Raw genomic sequence first — 20,114 nt, forward strand, 5'->3', positions numbered from 1 at the left:
ATTTCAGGGGCTGGACAGTGGGGAAGCCATGCTCTCTGGAGAGGCCTCATGTGATGCAGTAGCCTGCTCAGGAAGTGCACCCAAATTTAAGATGTAAAACCCTTTTCCTCCAGTAATGTCTTTTCAGCACCCTCTACTGACAAGCTTCAGTGACAGCTGGTAAAGGAAAAATATTTAAAGGGCCCATGTCCATTTTCACAGAGCAGGCAAAAAGGATAAATTTGGAGCTGAGAGGCAATAAGATTGATATAATGGTCAAATACAGGGCATGACTGGTCACTCTCAAGAAAAATTTCGGTGACTTATTAAAGCATTCCTGACATCATCTTCTTGGGCCCACCTCTCCAATTCTTGCCACTGTTGCTAAGAATGAGAGTAACACAAGCAATTTTATCCCTCAAGGATTCCTTGTTATTGTTCTGTGAGTTTTCTAAAATTAGTCAGGACTGAACATTAATTCAACTAAGTTTACTTCCAAGGTCTTTCTAAATTGTAGAAATAGAAGCAGTGCCTTAATGTGTATCCTCTGAAACCATGTTTATTGACACCGTTTAACCAAAATCAGCAGCATTACAGTGTCAGTCAAGTACCGGTATCACTTAAAACCTATGACGCCTGCAGGAAGAGACCTGCAAAGTTGTTTCCTTATATATTTACCGATCCAATTGAGAATGCTCACTAATGACTTTCAGTTATTTTTGTACCGATGTAAAAACGAAGTCTCCTGTAATGGAATGCTTTCTCCTTATTGCCACTGCATAAAGGCAAAACCTGCAAAAAGTCACTGCTGCAGTAAGAGGTAAACTAGAAAAAAAAAAAAAGCCTGTCCACCAGCTCAGGGAGACAACAAGAAAGTGGAAAAAAGAACTGGAGAAAGTGGGTGGAGGGAGCAGTAATAAAACCCCAAAAGATATAGTCTTTAAAAATAAAAACTCCAGAAAAGTGAGTTGAGCACCAGATTAGACACCGCAGAATTCTCGAGCTGTAATGAATGGCTTGAACAAATGGGTATTTATGTTTCACAATTTAAAGACAGGCATCAGTAAAATGAACTACCCCCTGACTACCAGGACACAGGCTTTTTCTACTTTTCTATTCCACCTGTGTGGTAGAATGTACATAACTCATAATATCTGCAGCCTTTCTTGGAAGAAGGATTGTACTTCTGGGCTACATTAGTGTCACTCTGGAACATATGACTTGCTTTGGTCAAAACAATTGGAGCAGAAATAGCATGTGTAACTTCCAGGTATAAACTTGTTCTAACCAAAACCAAACCCATTCCATCGAGCCTGTTCTGACTCATAGCGACCATATAGGACTGAGTAGAACTGCTCTGCAGGGTTTCCAAGGAGCAGCTGGTGGAGTTGAACTGCCAGCCTTTGGGTTAGCAGCCAAACAGTTAACCACTGAGCCACCAGGGCTGCTACATAGCTCTTTTTCCTCTGCCAGGAGACTGGCAATGTTTCAGACAGAGCCTACCCATCAGCCTGGCCCCAACATGAAGTAGGAAATAAAACCATGTTACATATCATGGAGATTTAGGTGTTGTTAACACACAAAATTTCACCTTTCCTGCTCAATACAGAAATTATTATAAGGCATACGGTGTTACCATAGGTTAAAAACAATGCAAAACAAAACAGTAAAATCTAAACTTTTGGAATTGGCTTCAGGGATGGGATGGGGACAGAAAGAAATGGGTATTGGGATTTAGGATGATAATTTCCGTTTTGCATCCGTGAAACATTTAGTAAAACTGTTACCTACAGTAACAGAAGACAGATAATTTCTCTATTAATTTTATTAACCCTAATTTTTGTTAAAATAAATTTAAATTATGTGATTTACTGTTAACTACATTTGATGAGGCACTACAAAGAAAAAAAAAAAATACACAATCTCCAGAAGTAATTAGCTGGTTTCCAAATTCTAACCCAAATAAGGAAACCTTGGAGGCATAGTGGTTAAGAGCTCGGCTGCTAACCTAGATGTTGGCAGTTCGAATACACCAGGCACTGCTTGGAAACCCTCTGGGGCAGTTCTACTCTGTACTGTAGGGTCGATATGAGCTGGAATTGACTCGACAACAACAGGTTTTGGGGTTTTTTTAACCCAAAAAAACCCATTGCCGTTGAGTTGATTCCCACTCAGTGGAACTGCCCCAGAGGGTTTCCAAGGTTGTAAAAATTTATGGAAGCAGATTGCCACATCTTTCTCCCATGGAGTGGTTGGTGGGTTCGAATCACTTACCTTTCATTTAGCGGCTTATTGCTTAACCACTGTGCCACCAGGGCTACTGGTTTTCAAATAGGAATTTAAAAAAATGAGAAAAAACAATTTGTGATCATCTGCTAACTTAATGGTTGGTGATTCAAGCCCACCCAGCTGATCTGTGGAAGAAAGGCCTGGCAATCTGTTTCTATAAATATTACAGCCAGGAAAACACTATCGAGCAGTTCTACTCTATAACATATGGGGTTGCCATGAGTCAAGCTGACTCAGTGATAATGGGCTTTGTTTTGTGTTTTTCCTGTTAACTCCAAACAGTTAAAGATAAAATCGAGAAATGATTTAAGCAAGAAAATCCTTTTTAAACTTAGCCTTGTGCAAGTCCCAAATCAAAATGGTACCATCACACTCATTATTAAGTCTATGAATGAACTAAATGTAATGTCTGTAAATAAGTTTGGTTGGCAAAATGTCTCAAGAAAATTAGTGATGGCTTTCCCATTGAAAGTCACTGACGTGCTTTCCCATATGACACATTCAAAGTACCCACTGAGAAAGAGATAAGTAGTTAGGTAGATAGATAAAATCAAATCTCCCAAAGAATAGTGGTTGTGGCTATTGGCACATGTCATAAATGGATAAGAAAATGCAGATTTTGAGAAATATAATACTAAAGTGCCACCAACTTGGATAAAAGAGGCTGTAACTCTTCAAGTCACATATTTCTTGGAGATGACCACCACTTCTGGGGGGGAATAAGATGAGCTAAGAAAGCCGCTCAGTCTAAAAGGAGGATTATGTTCTCCAATTTCCTCTTCAAGTCTGGCCAAAGAAGATAATGGAAAAGGAAGGAGCAAGAGCCATAGAGAGCGAAGTTCTGGGGAACTATTCACAGAGTGCAAGAAAGGTGAGAGTGCAGAAGCAGAGATTAATTAGGGACTATGGACTGCCCAGAAACAGTGGTGGTATAGTAGTTAAGAGCTAGGGCTGCTAACCAGAAGGTCCACCAGGCGCCCCTTGGAAACTCTATGGGGCAGTTCTACTCTGTCCTATAGGGTCGCTATGAGTTGGAATAGACTCGATGGCAAAGGGTTTGGTTTTTTGGGTTTTTTTGGTTTGTGCACTACCCTGGTGTCCCTGGATGATGCAAATGGTTAACACGCCTGGTTGCTTACCAAAAGGTTGGCAATTCAAGTCATCCCAGGGAAGCTTCGGAATGAAGGCCTGGTGATCTACTCCTAAAAAATCAGCCATTGAAAACCCTATGGAACAGTCCTACTCTGACACACATGGGGTTTCCATGAGTCAGAATCAACTTGATGGCAACTGGTGTTTTTTTTGTTGTTGTTGTTCTGTTCTTTCGTTTTTTATTCATTGCCCAAGTATAAACCAAAAAAACCAAACCCATTGCCATCCAGCTAATTCTGACTTATGGTGACCCCAGGTGTTACAGAGTAGAACTGCTCCATATGGTTTTCTTGGCTATAATCTTAATGGAAGCAGATTGCCAGGCCTTTCTCTGCAGTACTGCTGGGTGAGTTTGAACTGACAACTTTTAGGTTAGTGTGGCTGTTGTTAGGTGGTGTTGAGTGGGTTCTGACTCATAGCAACATAGCAACCCTACATACAACAGAACAAAACACTGCCCGGTCCTGCACCATCTTCACAATCGTTGTTAGGTTAGTAGTTGAGTGTAAACCATTTTAAATAGCTGCTCACATGATTTCAGACTTCCTTGAACTAGCAATGACTTTGTGTTTCCTCTATAGTTATCTTGTGCATGTTCTAACATAATGTGTTGGGTGTGCATGGGGGAGCAGACACCTTATCTTATTATTTCATGTGTTTCTGGAGCAGGAAAAGCCATATTCACACAGATGAGATAATATAAAAAATTATGAACATCAGGTCCGGTGCTGTGATTAAATGGAATTTCTGAGTTGGCTCACTTGGGAAGAGAGTAAGTATAGTTTGTGTGCAGAGAGTGAACTGAATAGTTTTGAACAGAAGCTTGGACTGAGATAGATTATATTATTTCAAAACCATTCCCTGCTCATTGTCATGTGACGTCCAGTTCATGGGACTTGAACCAGTAGCCTGCTGTCTTACCTTCTGATCTTGGATTTGTCAGCCTCCGCAGTCCGTGAGCTGGTAGCCTGTCTTCTGACCTGCAGGTCTTGGGTTTGTCAGCCCTCGCAGCTACATGAGTCAAGATAAGCCTCCAGCCTGATGCCTGACCCATGGACTTGGGACTTGCCAGCTTCTACAACCACATGAGGCATTTGCTTGAGATAAATCTCTCTGTCTATAAATATATGTATGTATATATATATGTATGTACACACACACACGCTTCACTGATTTTGCTTCTGTAGAGAACACAGCCTAAGACAAGGTATCTGGTTGTACGTAAGAAGCCTCAGCAGCTGCTCTTTATTGTTGTTGTTTTTGTAAATATATGTATCACACAACATTTGCCATATTCAACTTTTTACGGGTATACAACTTATTGATTTCAATTACATTAATTGGCTGTGCAACCCTTATCCTTAATCAATGAGATTTTTCCATCTCAGTAAATGAAAACTCAGTGTTCCATAAGCAACAACCCTCCCCACTTCCTTCTCCTTGCAGCCTCTGGTAACCACTAATAAACTTTGGTCTCTATACATTTGCCTGTTCTTTTTTGTTTATATAAATGAGGTCATACAGTATTTGACCTGCTAGATACATCTATGAGTTGGAATAGACTCGATGGTAGCAGGTTATGTTTTTTGTTTTGATACAATTATATGAAACAAAACAAGCAACTGCTAAATGTTAGTTATAAATTAAGGCTTATCCAAAGGTGTATTTAAAATTATATATTTATGGTTATAAAGCACATAGGTTTCTACCTTAATAAAATGAACCTTAGTGTCCTGGGTAAAAGAACGCTTTTCATAAAACAAAACTTATCATTTCATAAAACTATATGTGAAAGAAACCTCAAAGAGTAAATGTAGGATCTGTGAAGGTCAACCAGGAGAAGTCAGACTAAGGGTATTTTTGTCCTCTGTTCAATGTGGCTAAGCTTGAAGTAGAAGAGTCCTAAGCACCCCAAACGCTCACATTCCTACTGTAGGCTTAGATAACTCAGGGTATGGAGTGAGGGAAAGTGCTCAGTTTTATAGGTTTAAGTTTTCTGAGTTATTATAAGGTGAACATCTCATGCTAATCATCAACTTTTCTTCTGATAATCTTTGCATTTCTTCTAAAGAATAGGGTAAGCCAACCATGCTGTTTTGCCCAGCACCAATGGGTTTCCTGGGATTCAGAACTATCAGTGCTAAAATTTGGAAGTTTCAGATAAAATGGGACAACTTGGTCTTCCCATATAGAAACCCAAGGAATATTGTCAGAATGAACGAGTGGGGCGGTGAGGAAATGACAGAATGAAGGACAACTTGCACCTCACATTTGTGTCTGGTAGTGATTATCATAGGAAGTCCTCTGACCAGTATGGCTTGTGTGATGTTTTTACATTCATAGAGCCTTCCATACTAGATGTTGTATTTAGAGATAATAAATCCACCCAATGGCTTGAACGTTTCCTAAAGAATCTTATTCATATAGACTTTACACGAAGAAAGATGTCTGTGACACTCATAGGACTACCATTCCTTAGAGTCCCTGTGGTTCCACCTAAGTCAGAAAAATAAATGGAGAATAATAAAGAAAGTGTAGTCTTTATGACACCAAGTTCCTTCTCTCTCTTTTTTTTTTTTGAAGCTTCAATTTCCTTCCAGCATTGACTAACACACTGTCAGGAAATGGCTTTCTAAAATGGATATTCTCAAATGATCTTGTCTCCATCATCCATCCATTCATTCAACAAATATGTGCCAAGCAGTGTTGAAGGGAATTTAAAAAACCAAAACTTATGCCCTCATGAACCTTATACTGCAAAAAAGAAGGTAACAAAAAACAAATATAATAAGAAAATTTATGGTATATTAGTTTGTGATAAGTTCTAAAAGATAAGTAAAACAGAAAATGGGTTTAGGATACATACAATGTGAGGGAAGTTTTAATTTTAAATAGGGTGGTCAAAGAACAACTTACTGAAAAAGTAACATTTAAGCAAGAAAGTGAAAGGTAGTAAGGTGGTTTGCCTAATGACTACCTGGGTGAGGAATGTTCAGCAGAGGAATAAGTAGCTAGTGCAGTGGACTTGAGTCAGAAATGTACCTGGCATGTCCAGGAACAGCCATGTAGACCACAGAGGCTGGAGCAGAGTTGGGGAGGGAGAGTCTGTACGTGCCATGACAAGTAAGAACTGGGTGACAGTTAATGACCTGTTGTTTTTTGCCTCCAGGATTCAGAGTTGGGCTGGAGAGAATCTGGCTTTAGGCTACCATTAGCATATCAGCCCGGGCTTCTACCTTATCTTTAGCCAAACAGACATCCAAGACTGGGCTAAAGAACAATTACCCACTTCTGAGCAAACTGAGTGATCCTTAGGCCCACATGATTAGCTGTTCATTGTTCCTCTCACAGATATTCTCTTTTCTTACCTGCAAGACTGATTAGACATTTGACTTTGTTTCCAGTGTCTCCTCAGAGATCTTGACTATTGTAATTCTGAAGATTCTGCCTGGACATTTTACAGGGAGATAAAAGGCTAGTTATTTAACTGTGAGCTCCTGAAGGCATAGGTGTGTGAATTTCTTCATGTTCCGTTGTTATCCTGGTAAAAGCACCAGGACCTGGAAGACAATTTCTCACCAAAGTAAAAGCTGGAACCAAAGAAGCAAAAACTGAGAATCTTAAGGGGAATGTGTCCAAACCTCCAGATGATGAACCTGGAGGGCTATCATGAAAAGAAATCATGAAACTATAAAAGCATCCCGTACACAACCTGAAGTCCTGGGCCAAAAAGTCAAATCAGAAGAATTCACCTTCACATCAAGTTGGGAGGGATACAGGACCATTCTGAGGCTTGACATGGACAGGACTTCTGGCTAAAACTTGCCAAGAAGGAAATGATAATAAAGACAGAATCTATTACAACAAGAGTAATGAATGTCATATAAGTAGTGTGGGTTTGAAACCACACACACACTCACACACCTGTCAGAGATGGGATTGAAACCATGCACACATACCCCTCCCCTCTCCCTTGTTTCCTGTGTTACTACTCTTGCTAACCACAGCTTGTTTTCAGCAAAATTTTCCAGGAAATGCTGACAGTTGATAACTGTGCCCACTGAGCCAGTTCAAGCCAGATCCTGGCACCTGTGCAGACTGACCCGGACCCAATCATCACTGGAAGGGAAGATATTCTTCAGCCCAAAACGTGGACATCCTATGGAGAGTGAATCAGCATTAGGTGCAGACTAACTCTGGACCCAATCATCAGCAGAAGGGAAGATATTCTTCAGCCTACACTTTCACCTCGGCCCCTTTAAGAAGGAGTCCTACAACATGGACATCCTATAAAGGACAAGTCAGCATTCAGGCCTCCAAATTTGGACATTGGAGGGTTCAGGGTGTCAGTACCTGCCCTCTAGGACTCACAGAAATAAAAAGCTCCCTAACCCTTTCAGACAGGGAACACGCCAGTCTTTTTGTTACTAGGCCCCACGTTGCTCCTTGTCTGTGCAGACAATAAAACTTGCCACTTTCTGTTCTCCTTGCAACTGGTATCCGTCTTATTTCATTTTTTTTTTTTTTTAATAACACAGGACAAGAACCCAAGAGGTGTTCGGTTACAGGTTGAGTCTGGTAGACATCACCTGTATCTGAAAATTTGCTTTTTATGGCTTTTAGCTTTAGAATCACAGCTGCCTCCATAATACCTGTAGTTATCAGGCACTTTCTGGAGCCTGTCCTTTCACGACTGCCTTCTTTACGCCTGTATTGATCTCTGCCCACTATCTGGATTATGGATGTGTGTAGATATCTTGCATCTTAGTAAAAGGACACTGCTTAGTTTCTCTTCTATTGCATCATTTGTTCATGCTGTCATTTCTGTCTCTGAATGCCCTTCTGCTCTTCTGAATTTGGAATGCTATTCGTTACTCAGTGAGTGCATTGCAACAGGTTTCTCTTTGTATATGGCTTTTCTGGCTCTGGGTTTGTAGTTCTGTCATGATAATTTGCTAAGCTACAATCTTAAAAGGGATTGGACAGTTTACTATGCAAATAAGGTGCTTGTCATCTACTGAGGTGATTGGTCTGTTTGTATCTTGGTAGGAGGAATAGGCTTATAAAAGAGTCAATCCCACAGGGGGGACCTCTCTGCCATTAAGAAGAGCTGGGAGCAAAGCACATTCTTTGAACCCAGAATCCCTGCACCAAGAACCTCCTAGACCCAGGAGACAGAGAAAGCTGTAACACGGGAGACAGCACTAGGTCGTGCAAGATGGCACAAGTGGTAAGAACCAGGAGATTGGTGTGAAAAGGTTGCAGTGGTCTTCCTGGCCCATGGATTAGGACAGCTGCAGTGGCTTCACTGACACAGAGAGAGAACTGAGCGCCTTCAGGCAGGAGGCTTAGTGGTGGAGTGGGTTTCTCTAAGCTCTTAACGGCGTAGCCAAAAGAGCTATAGCTCAGCTTAGGGCTGGCCCAAGCAGGGACTGGCAGCAGATGCTCCAGTGCAGCCTGCCTGCATACACAGTTGAGAAGGAACTGAGAGGCGTATTGGTTGGAAGCTGTCATGATTGATGAACTGTATCCTGTCTCCTGAATTGTTCCTGTTACTTCCAAGTTGATCCTGATCCTGAATTGTAACCTATTGCTTCCCTAATAAACCCCATAATCATGAGTATGGTCTGTAAGTTCTGTGTGGCTATCACAATGAATTACAGAACCCAGCAGAGAACCCTAGTGGCATGGTGGTTAAGTGCTACAGCTGCTAACCAAAGGGTTGGCAGTTCGAATCCACCAGGCGCTCATTGAAAACTCTATGGGGCAGTTCTACTCTGTCGTATAGGGTTGCTATGAGTCAGAATCGACTCGATGGCACTGGGTTTGGTTTTTTTTTTTAGCAGAGAAGTAGAGAGTGCCATGTGAGGGACAGCTGCTATCAGAATTGGTAAACAGTTTGAAGAGTAGATCTACATCTGACATCTACTTCATAGAAACCAGCTTAGGGCTGATCCTGATGGTGATTCTCATTATCCCCCTGAGATCAGGTGACTTCTGACACTACCATGTTACAGTAGGCCTCATTTACCCACCGGTTCTTCCTAAAATGGTGTGCAAGGTCCACATTGACAGGACCCCATAACAAATGTCGAGAGACTGTATACGGTGTATCTGCTTTCACTGAGCTTCTGTATGGGCAACATGGGGACCACAAAGGGTAGTTGAAGTATTCAAGCAATAAACTGAACATTCATGAACACATACCATGGGGCAAGGCAGAGACTAAAGTCAAATATAGTCTCAGGGAGGGAGTTCAACATCTTGATAGGATAGATGATTTTAATCAAAGTATCACAGAAATGAATGTGAAATGACAACTGTGGAAAATGAAACGATGCACTGTACACCAGGCCGTGAGAAAGAATGATAATGGCACAAGCACTGGTTTTGAGGAGAGAGGGAGGGCTACCATTACATAGTTTCAGTTATGGTGGGATCTGAAGGACACCAGTTAACTGCTCCGGAAGGCAGTTGGGTAGAACATTCTAGGAAGATGGAACCACATAAGTAAAGGTTCAGTGGCAGGAGGGGTTTAAAAAATGTGGCTAGATTATAGAGTTTGGGGAGCACGGTTTGCAAGAAAGATGTAGAAGTACCATATTTTTATGCAAATAACATGCACCTTCTACATTTGTTTGCCAATCATGCCCTCCCGCTGCGAGGTATTTTCATAAGTGCCACTAGGCCAATTTTTTTACATATTGCTGTAAAAAAACAAAACAAAACAAAAGTAACTAGTGCACTTATGAAAATACCTTGAGGGAGGAGGGTGTGGTTGGCAAACAAAGGTAGAAGGCATGTGTTACTTGCATAAAAATGATATTTAACAGCAAGAACACACAGAACATTATGGGCCCAGTGAGTGCCCTTAAGGTTCTATTTTTTCAAAAGTTACTCTGGCTGCACGACAGGGATAAATAGGAATAGGAGTTGACTGTGTAGTCCAGGAGAGAGTGAAATCATCGAGCACTAGGAGAGAAAGCAGTTAGACATGGAAAATCATTTGGTTTAGGAGATAAACTTGAAAAGACTCTGATACTAAGTGAGTGGAAGATGTCCAGCTCAACATTATGGCTCCTGAACTAATGCTAATTTTACCAAATTCAAAGGGTTCTTTGGCTCTTACCTACAGAATCTCAAAGAGGAGTTTTGAAGAATGACACACACACATTTAAACACTATAAGAGTGTGGCGTGGCTTAGGAAATCAGTATTTCATTCACTCTTGAAATCACCTCCTATGTACAAAGCACTATTCCAGGCACTGAAGGAAAGAAAAGGTCCTGCCCTCCCTGGTAACCACTAATAAACTTTGATCTCTATACATTTGCCTGTTCTTGTCTTTTTACGTAGGGAGGTCATGCTATATTCGTCCTTTTGTGATTGACTTATTTCACTCAGTATGTTTTCAATCTCCATCCATGTGTTAGCATGTATCAGGACTTCATTTTTTCTCTGGCTGAGTAGTATTCCATTGCCTGTATGTGCCACATTTTGTTAAGATCGAAGGCCACAGACTTCACCATGGATTACACCTCAACATAAAGAAAACAAAAATCCTCACAACTGGATTAATAAGCAACATCATGGATAAATGGAGAAAAGAGTGACGTTGTCAAGGATTTCATTTTACTTGGATCCACAATCAACAGCCATGGAAGCAGCAGTCAAGAAATCGAAAGACACATCTCATTGGGCAAATCTGCTTCAAAAGACCTCTTTAAAGTGTTGAAAAGCAAAATGTCACCTTTAAGATTAAGGTGCACCTGACACAAGCCATGGTGTTTTCAATCACATCATATGCATGTGAAAGCTGGACGATGAATAAGGAAGACCAAAGAAGAATTGACACCTTTGAATTGTGGCGTTGGCAAAGAATATTGAATATACCATGAACTGCCAAAAGAACGAACAAATCTGTCTTGGAAGAAGTACAATCAGAATGCTCCTTAGAAGAAAGGATGGGGAGACTACATCTCACATACTTTGGATAGGTTATCAGTAGAGATCAGTCCCTGGAGAAGGACATGTGCTTGGTAAAGTAGAGGGTCAGCCAAGAAGAGGAAGAGCCTCAAAGAGATGGATTGACACAGTGGCTGGAACAATGGGCTCAAGCATACCAACAATTGTGAGGATGGTGCAGGATCAGGCAGTTTCATTCGGTTGTGCATAGGGTTTCTATGAGTCGGAACTGACTCAACGGCACCTAACAACAACAGCAACATACATCCTATGATGGGCATTTAGGTTGTTTCCACCTTTTGGCTATTGTAAATAATTCTGTAATTAACACTGGTACACATATGTCTCTTCTGATTGCTGCTTTCCAGTCCCTTAGGAATATTTCTAGCGGTGGAATTGCTGGGTCCTATGGTTCTGTTACCCAAAGCAGGTCCTGCTCAGTGTGGCTTCTCGACAATAAAGACACACCGACATGAGGAGAGAGGAAGAGTGTTTATTGCAAGTGCACAGGCAGGGACCAAGGAGGTGTATACCTCAAATGAACTTCCCCAAACAAAGGGAGGCAGAACCTTTTATACAGTCTCTCACAAGGAACTACATACAAACATTATGGACTACATAGGTTATCAGGACACACAGGGGCAGTAAGACAGATTGCATTTTTTTTCCTGTGGCATGTAGGCTCGTAAACTGGGTTTGGCAGGCTTGAGCCACACCCAGTGCTTTGAGGAAAATGGACAGGATGGGGTAGGTTCCAACTGGTCTGAGCAGCACCCAATTAAGCCAACTCATTACTATCACTTAAGGTTTTGCTTGATAATGAGTAAGCAGCTTCTGGCTGCATTAGCTGTCACTCCCCCTTTTCTTTGGTGATATGGTGATAAGCTATAGTCCCTGGGTTGTGGAGAGCATTTTGTAATTTGGGAAACAGCTCCTGGATGTGGGAGATTGTACTGTATAGAACAGCAGACAAAAAGTCCTGTTATGATTTAAAAAAATAAAAATAGTAAACAAATGCTTTAGCCAGTTATAGTTAGGTAACCAGGAGGTGAGCCAGTCAAAGATATTTGACCTATCTTGGTTAGAAACATGAAGTGAAATAGCTTTCTGACATATTACAAATCCAGCGTTTAGTCATGTTTGTCACACTTGCTACTGACTGAGCTAATCTGACAAAAGCATTACTATGCCATGACCATGTGAGGGACACAGTAAAAGAAGAATGAAGGTGAGGTACTACAGCTTCATATTTGGATGAAACAGGGTCTAGTTTAAGAGACCTACTATCTTAAACACGTGAAATATGAACAGGAAAGAAACAACACAGTGAACAAACACTATAAGCTAAAAACTCACAGTCTCTTAAACAGATACTTCAGGTCTTGTGACGGCTTACAGTTCCAGTCGTCCTGAAGAGTTGTCGTTGTAGGGTCAGGGTCTGCAGCAGGTGCCACTTTCAACCAGGTGTGGTGAATCCGAGGTTCGACTCCCTTCAGTTTGCCTGCCATGTGGGTAGTGAGAAGCACCTCGAAGGGTCCTTTCCACTTGGGCTGGAGAAGCTCATCTTTCCAGGCACACAGCAGGACCAAATTTCCAGGTTGAAATGGGTGGACCATCACCTCAGGAGGGTATTCTTGGCTGGCAAGGGCGTATCTGTGGAGAAAATAAGGCGTAGCAGACAAAGAACTCAAATACTCTTAATACAATTAAATGGTCACCATTCATCAGCCCGTGATCTTTCAGGAGCGGCTTCCCATTAACCTAAACCCATTGCCGTCCAGTCGATTCGTAGAGTTTCAAAGGAGCACCTGGCGGATTCGAACTGCTGACCTTTTGGTTAGCAGCCGTAGCACTTAACCACTACGCCACCAGGGTTTCCAACAGATTAACTCAAAAGGGCTTAATTTGAGCTTGCTTCTGGGAGCTGCCCTAACCCTAAACAGTGTTATAGGGAGAGCTTGTATCCATGTGAATTTTGCTTTTCGACATACCTTTGCTATGTGTCTTTTAAGTGTCTGGTTCATTCTTGAAATCTTTCCACTGGATTGTGGTCTCCAGCCTGCATGTAGTCACCATTTGATGTCCAAAAAACATACAACTTTTTGGGTTACGTCAGCTATGAAGTAGAGTCCATTATCATTTCCCGCGGAAGCAGGTAATCCAAACAACACTCCATGGGTTGAATAAAATTCTTAGTAAGCTTTCTTCCCATAACTCCCACCACAGGTATTGATTTCTTTGATAAGGGTCCTTTCATATTGTTAATAACCAAATAGTTGGCTCCAGTGTCCAATAAAAAGTCAATCATTTCTCCCCAACCTTTATTTTAACCAGGGGATCTTTAGGGGAAACAGGAATAAGATTGGCCCCTGGTCCCTCTCAGTCCACCTCTTCCTCTTGTTGTTTCATAACGCTTTCAGGTTCCTTTTGGGCTCTACGTCTCTCAGGGTATTCTCTTTCCCAATGCCCTTCTTTTTTACATCACATGCATTGGTTTTTCCCTAGCCCAGGTGAGCTGGGTTAATGGGTGTTAATGGAGCACGTCTAAAGTCAGCTCATATCTTCATTGCTGCTCTTCCCCTTCTTCCACTCATTAGTGGATCCAGGTCACAAGTGAGCAGACCAAGGTGTCTACTCATTGGATCCCTTTAGCTTCCAGTTCTGGAAGGGAGCTCTTTCTGATGAACACTGACTTTCCCTGCCTCGATGCATCCAACAGCAAACTGCTTGCTTGAAATTCAAAAAGCAAAATAGTCACCTTTTTTTTCCCCCTGCAGAGCCTGGCTTCAAAAGCACATATTCTGTTCTCTCAGCAGTTCTGGGTGGTTCTGCATGTCTCTTCAAATGCGTATGTGGTGGAGCTCAGGTTTTTGACTTAAGTCCCCACTATACACAGGGCTATTGGCTTGAAACAAAAAACCTGTGTTTCTTCCTGGCAAATCCTTGTCCCCCTTTTAGCATATTCAATTGGCTGAAGGCAGAGTTACATGCTGTGTGTAAGCTATAATACCCGATATTCATTTCTACCATACATTTGGGTGTGCTTTATGACATTAAATAGGAGAAGCACTCAATATCCACAGTACATTCAGATAAATGCATAATCCTAAACACATAACCCTTTTAAAACATTCCAGTTTAGTTTTCTCTATACCTTAACTATTCCCATTTATATGCACATGGCCTTGGGCCTCTGGCTGAGTGGAATCAGTAGACCCCAGCCCTCTATCAATCATCTTGCTTATCTAGCCTGGCTTTTTCCCCAGACCAAAGTAACCCTTTTCCCCAACAACCAAAGTAACCATCTAAAAAGTTTCACTTCCCAAGCACCTTGGCTCTTCCTATTACAAAGTTCCATGTTTGCATGAGTCTGGAGCCATTGCAAAGAATCCTGCTCCTGACGCAACTGTAAAAATGACTTGGAGGTGATGTCTGACCTCTACCACCTAGTACAGGGCGTTGCCTTAATGGATATAGCCCCACTGAGGGTTCTGGCCGCCCGCCCCCCCACAACCAAATTGGGAGCCATTTCAAGTATGTGCCCACCCGGGAAAGCGTCTCAGCACTGGAGGCCTCAGGGGCTAACCCTTTACAGGATAAAGGGGAGATCTATGACCTACAGGGTCCTCATCCGGAGGACTAGACAGAACAGGGGTTTTAACTTCAGTTTGGACCATGATTTTACATTGTTCCCACAAATTCTTGTTTTGCTGCAACGGCATAAAAGCTTCATACATTTTTTCTTCCCCCTTTGGTTTAGTACAGAACAAATCTAACTCCAGTATGGTATATGATTTAAGGACCCATTCTCAGACCTGGTAGCGTTACAAAAAAATTCCATTTTAGGCTTTTTTATTGGATCATTTCCAAAATAAGACCAATTCTTTAAAATATACCCTAGAGGACTACATTCCGGAATGCTCAAATTATTTCCCATGATACCAAAACCTAAAACTACAGAATGGCTATTTAAAACAAAAAAATTTGACCTGACCTTCACTGGCTAAGCATTACCAGAATCTATATTCTATCTACTTTTCTACAAGTAGGATTTATTTCTGTGCCAAACCTGGAGTCACAGACACCTGTTCAGAATGAAAGTGTTTGACCTGACCTTCACTGGCTAAGCATTACCAGATCTATGGTCTATCTACTTTCTGAACAACAGGACATATTTCTGTACTCACCAAGGGAGTTTCTTCCCTCTTCTTGGGGCACGTGACACATTTCCCTTTCTCCTCCTGTAGTCTGCCACTGAGGGGCCTGAGGTCAGCTCCAACCTTGAGGGCCAAAATGAATCTACACTCAAGAATCAGGCAGTGCTGTGGTGGTCCCATCTGGAGTTGCCAGAATTCGTTACCCAAAGCAGGTCCTGCTCGGTGAGGCCTCTCTTCAATAAAGACACACCAAGGTGAGGAGGGAGGAAAAGAGTTTATTGCAAGTGAGCAGGCAAGAAGTAAGGGAGTGTATATCTCAAATCAAGGTCCCTGAACAAAGGGAGTCAGAACCTTTTATGCCATCTCTCATAAGGAAGTACATGCAAACATTATGAACTACATAGGTTACCATGGTGTGCAGGCACGTTAAGACAAATTGCATTTTTTTTCTTTGGAATGTAGGCTAGTAAACTGAGTTTGACTGGCTTGATCCACATCTAGTCCTTTGAGGACAATAGACAGCAGGGGTCAGGTTCCACTTGGTCTGATAATGGGTATTTTTTAAGCAGCTTCTGGCTGCCTTGGCTATCAGTTTGTTTTTAGTTTTTTGAGGACTCGTCCCAGTAGGGCTGCACCTTCTTGCATTCCCACCAACGATAGATAAGTATTTCCATTTCACTACGTTCTTGCCAACATTTATTTTCCACTTTTAAAAAATCCTCTAAATGGAAGTGAAATGCTATCTCATTATAGTTTTGAAAAGAATGTCGGAATTTTAAGGGACCTATGGAAAAAATGATATATTACCTAATTAATGTCTGCTAAAAACAAGGCACTCTACTGGCTGCATAAGCAATCCAGTGTTAGCAAACCAAATTCTGTCTTTGGGATGTCTGTGACAGAGAATGCTAAAATTAGACATTATTAACAGAACATAAATTACTAAATAAGACATACACAACTACTCACTTTTTGACTATCTGGTTATGACGTTTCGCATTTACGACACTAGTGAAAAATCTATCCAACTATTTTTCCCATTCAGGAGAAGCCTAGGTGAGAGGGAGAAGAGAAGGAGGGTGAGGTTTGCAAGCGGAAGCGAGGCCTCGAGGGCCACCCGCTAGAGTGCTTGCAGCGAGTGTGGGGCCCGTGGTGTGCAGTAGCCCGGGGCAGCTGGATTTTGAGGAGGCAGCCAGAGCCAGGGCTGCAGGAGTGGGGAAGGGGTGCTTGGAAGTCTTATTTCAAAGAGGACTCTGCCACCTCTGCCGCCACCTCCAGGCCAAGGTGGCCAGGCTTCACCTGCCCACAGGTCTGGGAGCCACCAGCCATTGAGGCCTGTCCCTGGGGCCAGAGGAGTTGGAAGGTAGAGAGGTGAGGCATGGGGGTCCATGCAGAGGCTTGAGGCTTGGCCAGGTGATGGTGGGCCCTTGCTGCTCTGGAGGCAGTGGGCAACCCCTGACTACCACCACCACCCCCCCAACCCCTGCAGGCTTCAAGGTGGTAGGGAAGACGTGGTGGGAGGGGGTGCCTGCCACAGCAGGCGCATCCTGAGATGTGCTGGGAGTGTCCCGCCCGGAGATGACCAAGCAGGAGTGATACTGTCCCAAGGCAAGATGCCGCCCCAACTCTCATATAGCACAGATTTTCACCTTATGATCTGGTCTTTGGAATGGAACCACGTTAACGAGACATAAACAACAACAAAAAAACCCAAACCTGTTGCCATCCTATAGGACAGAGTAGAACTCCCCTATAGGGTTTCAAATGAATGGCTGGTGGATTCAAACTGCTGACCTTTTGGTTGGCAGCTGATCTCTTAACCACCGAGCCACCAGGGCTCCAAGTAAGGAATGCAAAAAACCTTGTTGGCGTCAAGTCGATTCTGACTCATAGCCACCCTATAGGACAGAGCAGAAGTGCTCCATAGGGTTTCCAAGGAGCAACTGATGGATTCGAACTAGTGACCTTTTGATTAGCAACCAAGCTTTTAACCACTGTGCCACCAGGGCTCCAAGTGAGCAGTAGGTATACTTAAATTGGTAGATAACTTTTTTTAAACATTATAGTCAAGTATAATAAACAGAAAAGTGTGCATATATGTACAATTCTCCAAATTTTCACAAAATGAATGAATTCTCTGATTGGCTCAAAGGAACCTTTCAATTTCTGCTAGATGTATGTCACAAAAGTGGCAAAGTATGCATCAGGATGCTAAGGTCTGTTAGTACAATTCACTGTTACACTCTCACCCTTTGTATTCAGAAAGTAGCTTTCTCATATTAACTGGGTGTCTTTAAGAAAAGGTGCTAAGTGGCCAACAAGAAGCTGACCTCTTAGAGGTCAGAGTCGGGGAACAGGCAGGGTCAAGATACAAGCAGCCTGAAAGTGCTGAGGTCAGAAAGCCCAAGGAGGGAGTGGACATGGGTCTTCTGCAAAAAGGAGGAAGGCTTGAAGTGGGCAATGAAACTAGAAGCCGCAAGCCAGAGAGTGAGGGGACAGGACGTCCAGAGAAGCAGGAAGTCAGGGCTGAGAAGTGGACATCCAGAGGCTGGATGTTGGAATGATTTGCCTTCGCTCTGAGGTCTAAAGTGCTCCCCACCCTCAGAAGCCAAGACTGTGGAGAGGAGGGTGGGGAATGGACAGAAAAACAAGGTGGAACCAGATGATAAAGCTCCCCGTGCTGGGAAGAAGTCAAGAGGCAGGAACTGCCATTGCTCTCCTGGTATTTCTGCATCGAGTCACACAAGGTTGATGGCCTTGGTTTACTCATCTGTGAAGTGAAAACTTGGGTCAGGTGACAGCTAAATCCCTTCCATTGTTTGGATTCTACACAGCAATGGATGGTCTCTTTCTGTTGAGACTAACAGATGACTTGTGTTTTCCTTAGTGGAATTTTGATTTAGATTTTGAATTGCTAATCTATTAACAGAGTTCAACACTTTCAAAAACTGTATAGAAAGGTATAGAGTGAAAATTTGTACTCTTATCCCATTTCCTAATCTGCCCTGATCTCCTTGCCCAGTCTTCAAGTATTGTTTATTAATTATCATGTATTCTTATGCTATTTCTTTACGAAAATTCCAGCATACGTGAATGTGAGTTCTTATTGTCTCAGCTTTTTTACACAAATCATTTAAATTGTTTATGCTGTTGTGCTCTATATATTAGTTTTTTTTTTTTTTTTTTTTTTTGCCACTTAAAATACCTTGGAGATTTTTTCATGACAACTTCCTTATTGAATATTATTTGAGTTGTTTCCAGTATTTTGAGGAATGCTGCAGTGAAAACACTGTTCATTGTTCATTGTGAAATTATTTCTGGAAAGTACATTTCTGCACATCAGATTGGTGAGTTAAGAGATATCTGCAGTATACACACACATATAGATTTGAAGAAAAATGGCAAAGGATATGAACAGACAACTTATAGAAGAAGAAATATAAGTGGCTACTACATGTAACAGAAGGTACTTGACCTAGCTAGTAGTAAAAAAAAAAAAGGCACATGCAAAATAAAACTGAAAACAGATATATAGACATATGTACACAGTCCAATTGGCCTCCAGAGGGTATGAACAATATATGACAACATCTGTTTCTCCACATTGTCAGCACTGAGCATGTCAAAAAACTTTTGAATTATGGTCAGCTTGACCCAAGAAAAAGGATATCTCCCTTTAGTTTTATTTTGCACGTGTCTAATCAGTGAGGTTAAGAACCTTCAGTTATATTTAGAAGCCACTTACATAGAAAAAGAAACCCTGGTGGTGCAGTGGCTAAGAGCTACAGCTGCTAACCAAAAGGTTGGCAGTTCAAATCCACGGGGCGCTCCTTGGAAACCCTACAGGGCAGTTCTTCTCTGTCCTATACGGTTGCTATGAGTCAGAGTGGACTTGGTGAGTACGGGTACACAGAAGCCTCTTCTATAAATTGTTCATATTCTTTGCCTATTTTCCTTCTGTGTTTTGATCTTTTAAATATTGTATTTCCAAATGATTATTTTACATAATAAGTGCATTAGTCTTTTTTTTTTTTTTACAAATTCCGTCATATGCATATTTTCCCCCAGGTGCTAAAATTATATCAACTCAATCCAAAAACAGTGAATTTGTATGAATAGTGATAAGTACACAGAGAAAAGTCATAGATGTGGACAATCAATCCAGGCATCAGTCTGGGTCATGGTAGGCGGGTGGACATTGAGGGCCAGGACCTCACCTCAAGTCTGATCCTTTAGTCTGCCATGCTGTTTGCATCTGGATTTATCTGCATGATTCTTGAAGGTCTGCTGGCAGATTTTCTCCTTTCCAGAAAAATTCTCAGGCTAGACACCTTAAGGAAACTCTTCACTGCCATGGGTGAGGGAGGAGCCAGTTAGAAGGGTGGATGTGGAATGCCCAGAGGAGCTACCATCCTACCCCCAGAGCTTCTCTTCCCATTTGTACTGGGTCAGATCCAGCCTTAGCACCACCATGGCCTTCTTGGTGCTGTCTTATGGCTTCAGAGGCATTTCTAACTCAGGGACCCTTGTTGATGGTTTACATATTGCTCCTCAGTAGAGAATCCTTTGCCTC

The 20,114-nt window shown here is 42.1% G+C and overlaps 1 protein-coding gene and 1 long non-coding RNA gene across 3 annotated transcripts in view; one reads left to right on the plus strand and one right to left on the minus strand.

The window, feature by feature from the left end:
• Window positions 1-11,857: 11,857 nt before the first annotated feature.
• Window positions 11,858-15,843, minus strand: LOC126076711 (uncharacterized). Its single transcript, XR_007517597.1, has 2 exons — window positions 15,572-15,843; window positions 11,858-13,037 (listed from the first exon to the last, which is right to left on the minus strand). It is a non-coding gene; the product is annotated as an uncharacterized LOC126076711 (long non-coding RNA).
• Window positions 15,709-20,114, plus strand: part of LOC126076565 (probable small intestine urate exporter) — a 63,257-nt gene continuing 58,851 nt past the window's right edge. Inside the window, exon 1 of one of the 2 annotated variants that reach the window (XM_049885217.1) lies at window positions 15,709-15,795. The gene's annotated coding sequence lies outside the window, so the exon portion shown is untranslated. The remainder of the gene's footprint in view (window positions 15,796-20,114) is intronic. The other variant, XM_049885223.1, reaches the window with a different exon arrangement.

The sequence above is a fragment of the Elephas maximus genome, chromosome 1 (assembly GCF_024166365.1).
Source record: "Elephas maximus indicus isolate mEleMax1 chromosome 1, mEleMax1 primary haplotype, whole genome shotgun sequence".
Lineage (NCBI taxonomy): Eukaryota > Metazoa > Chordata > Mammalia > Proboscidea > Elephantidae > Elephas > Elephas maximus.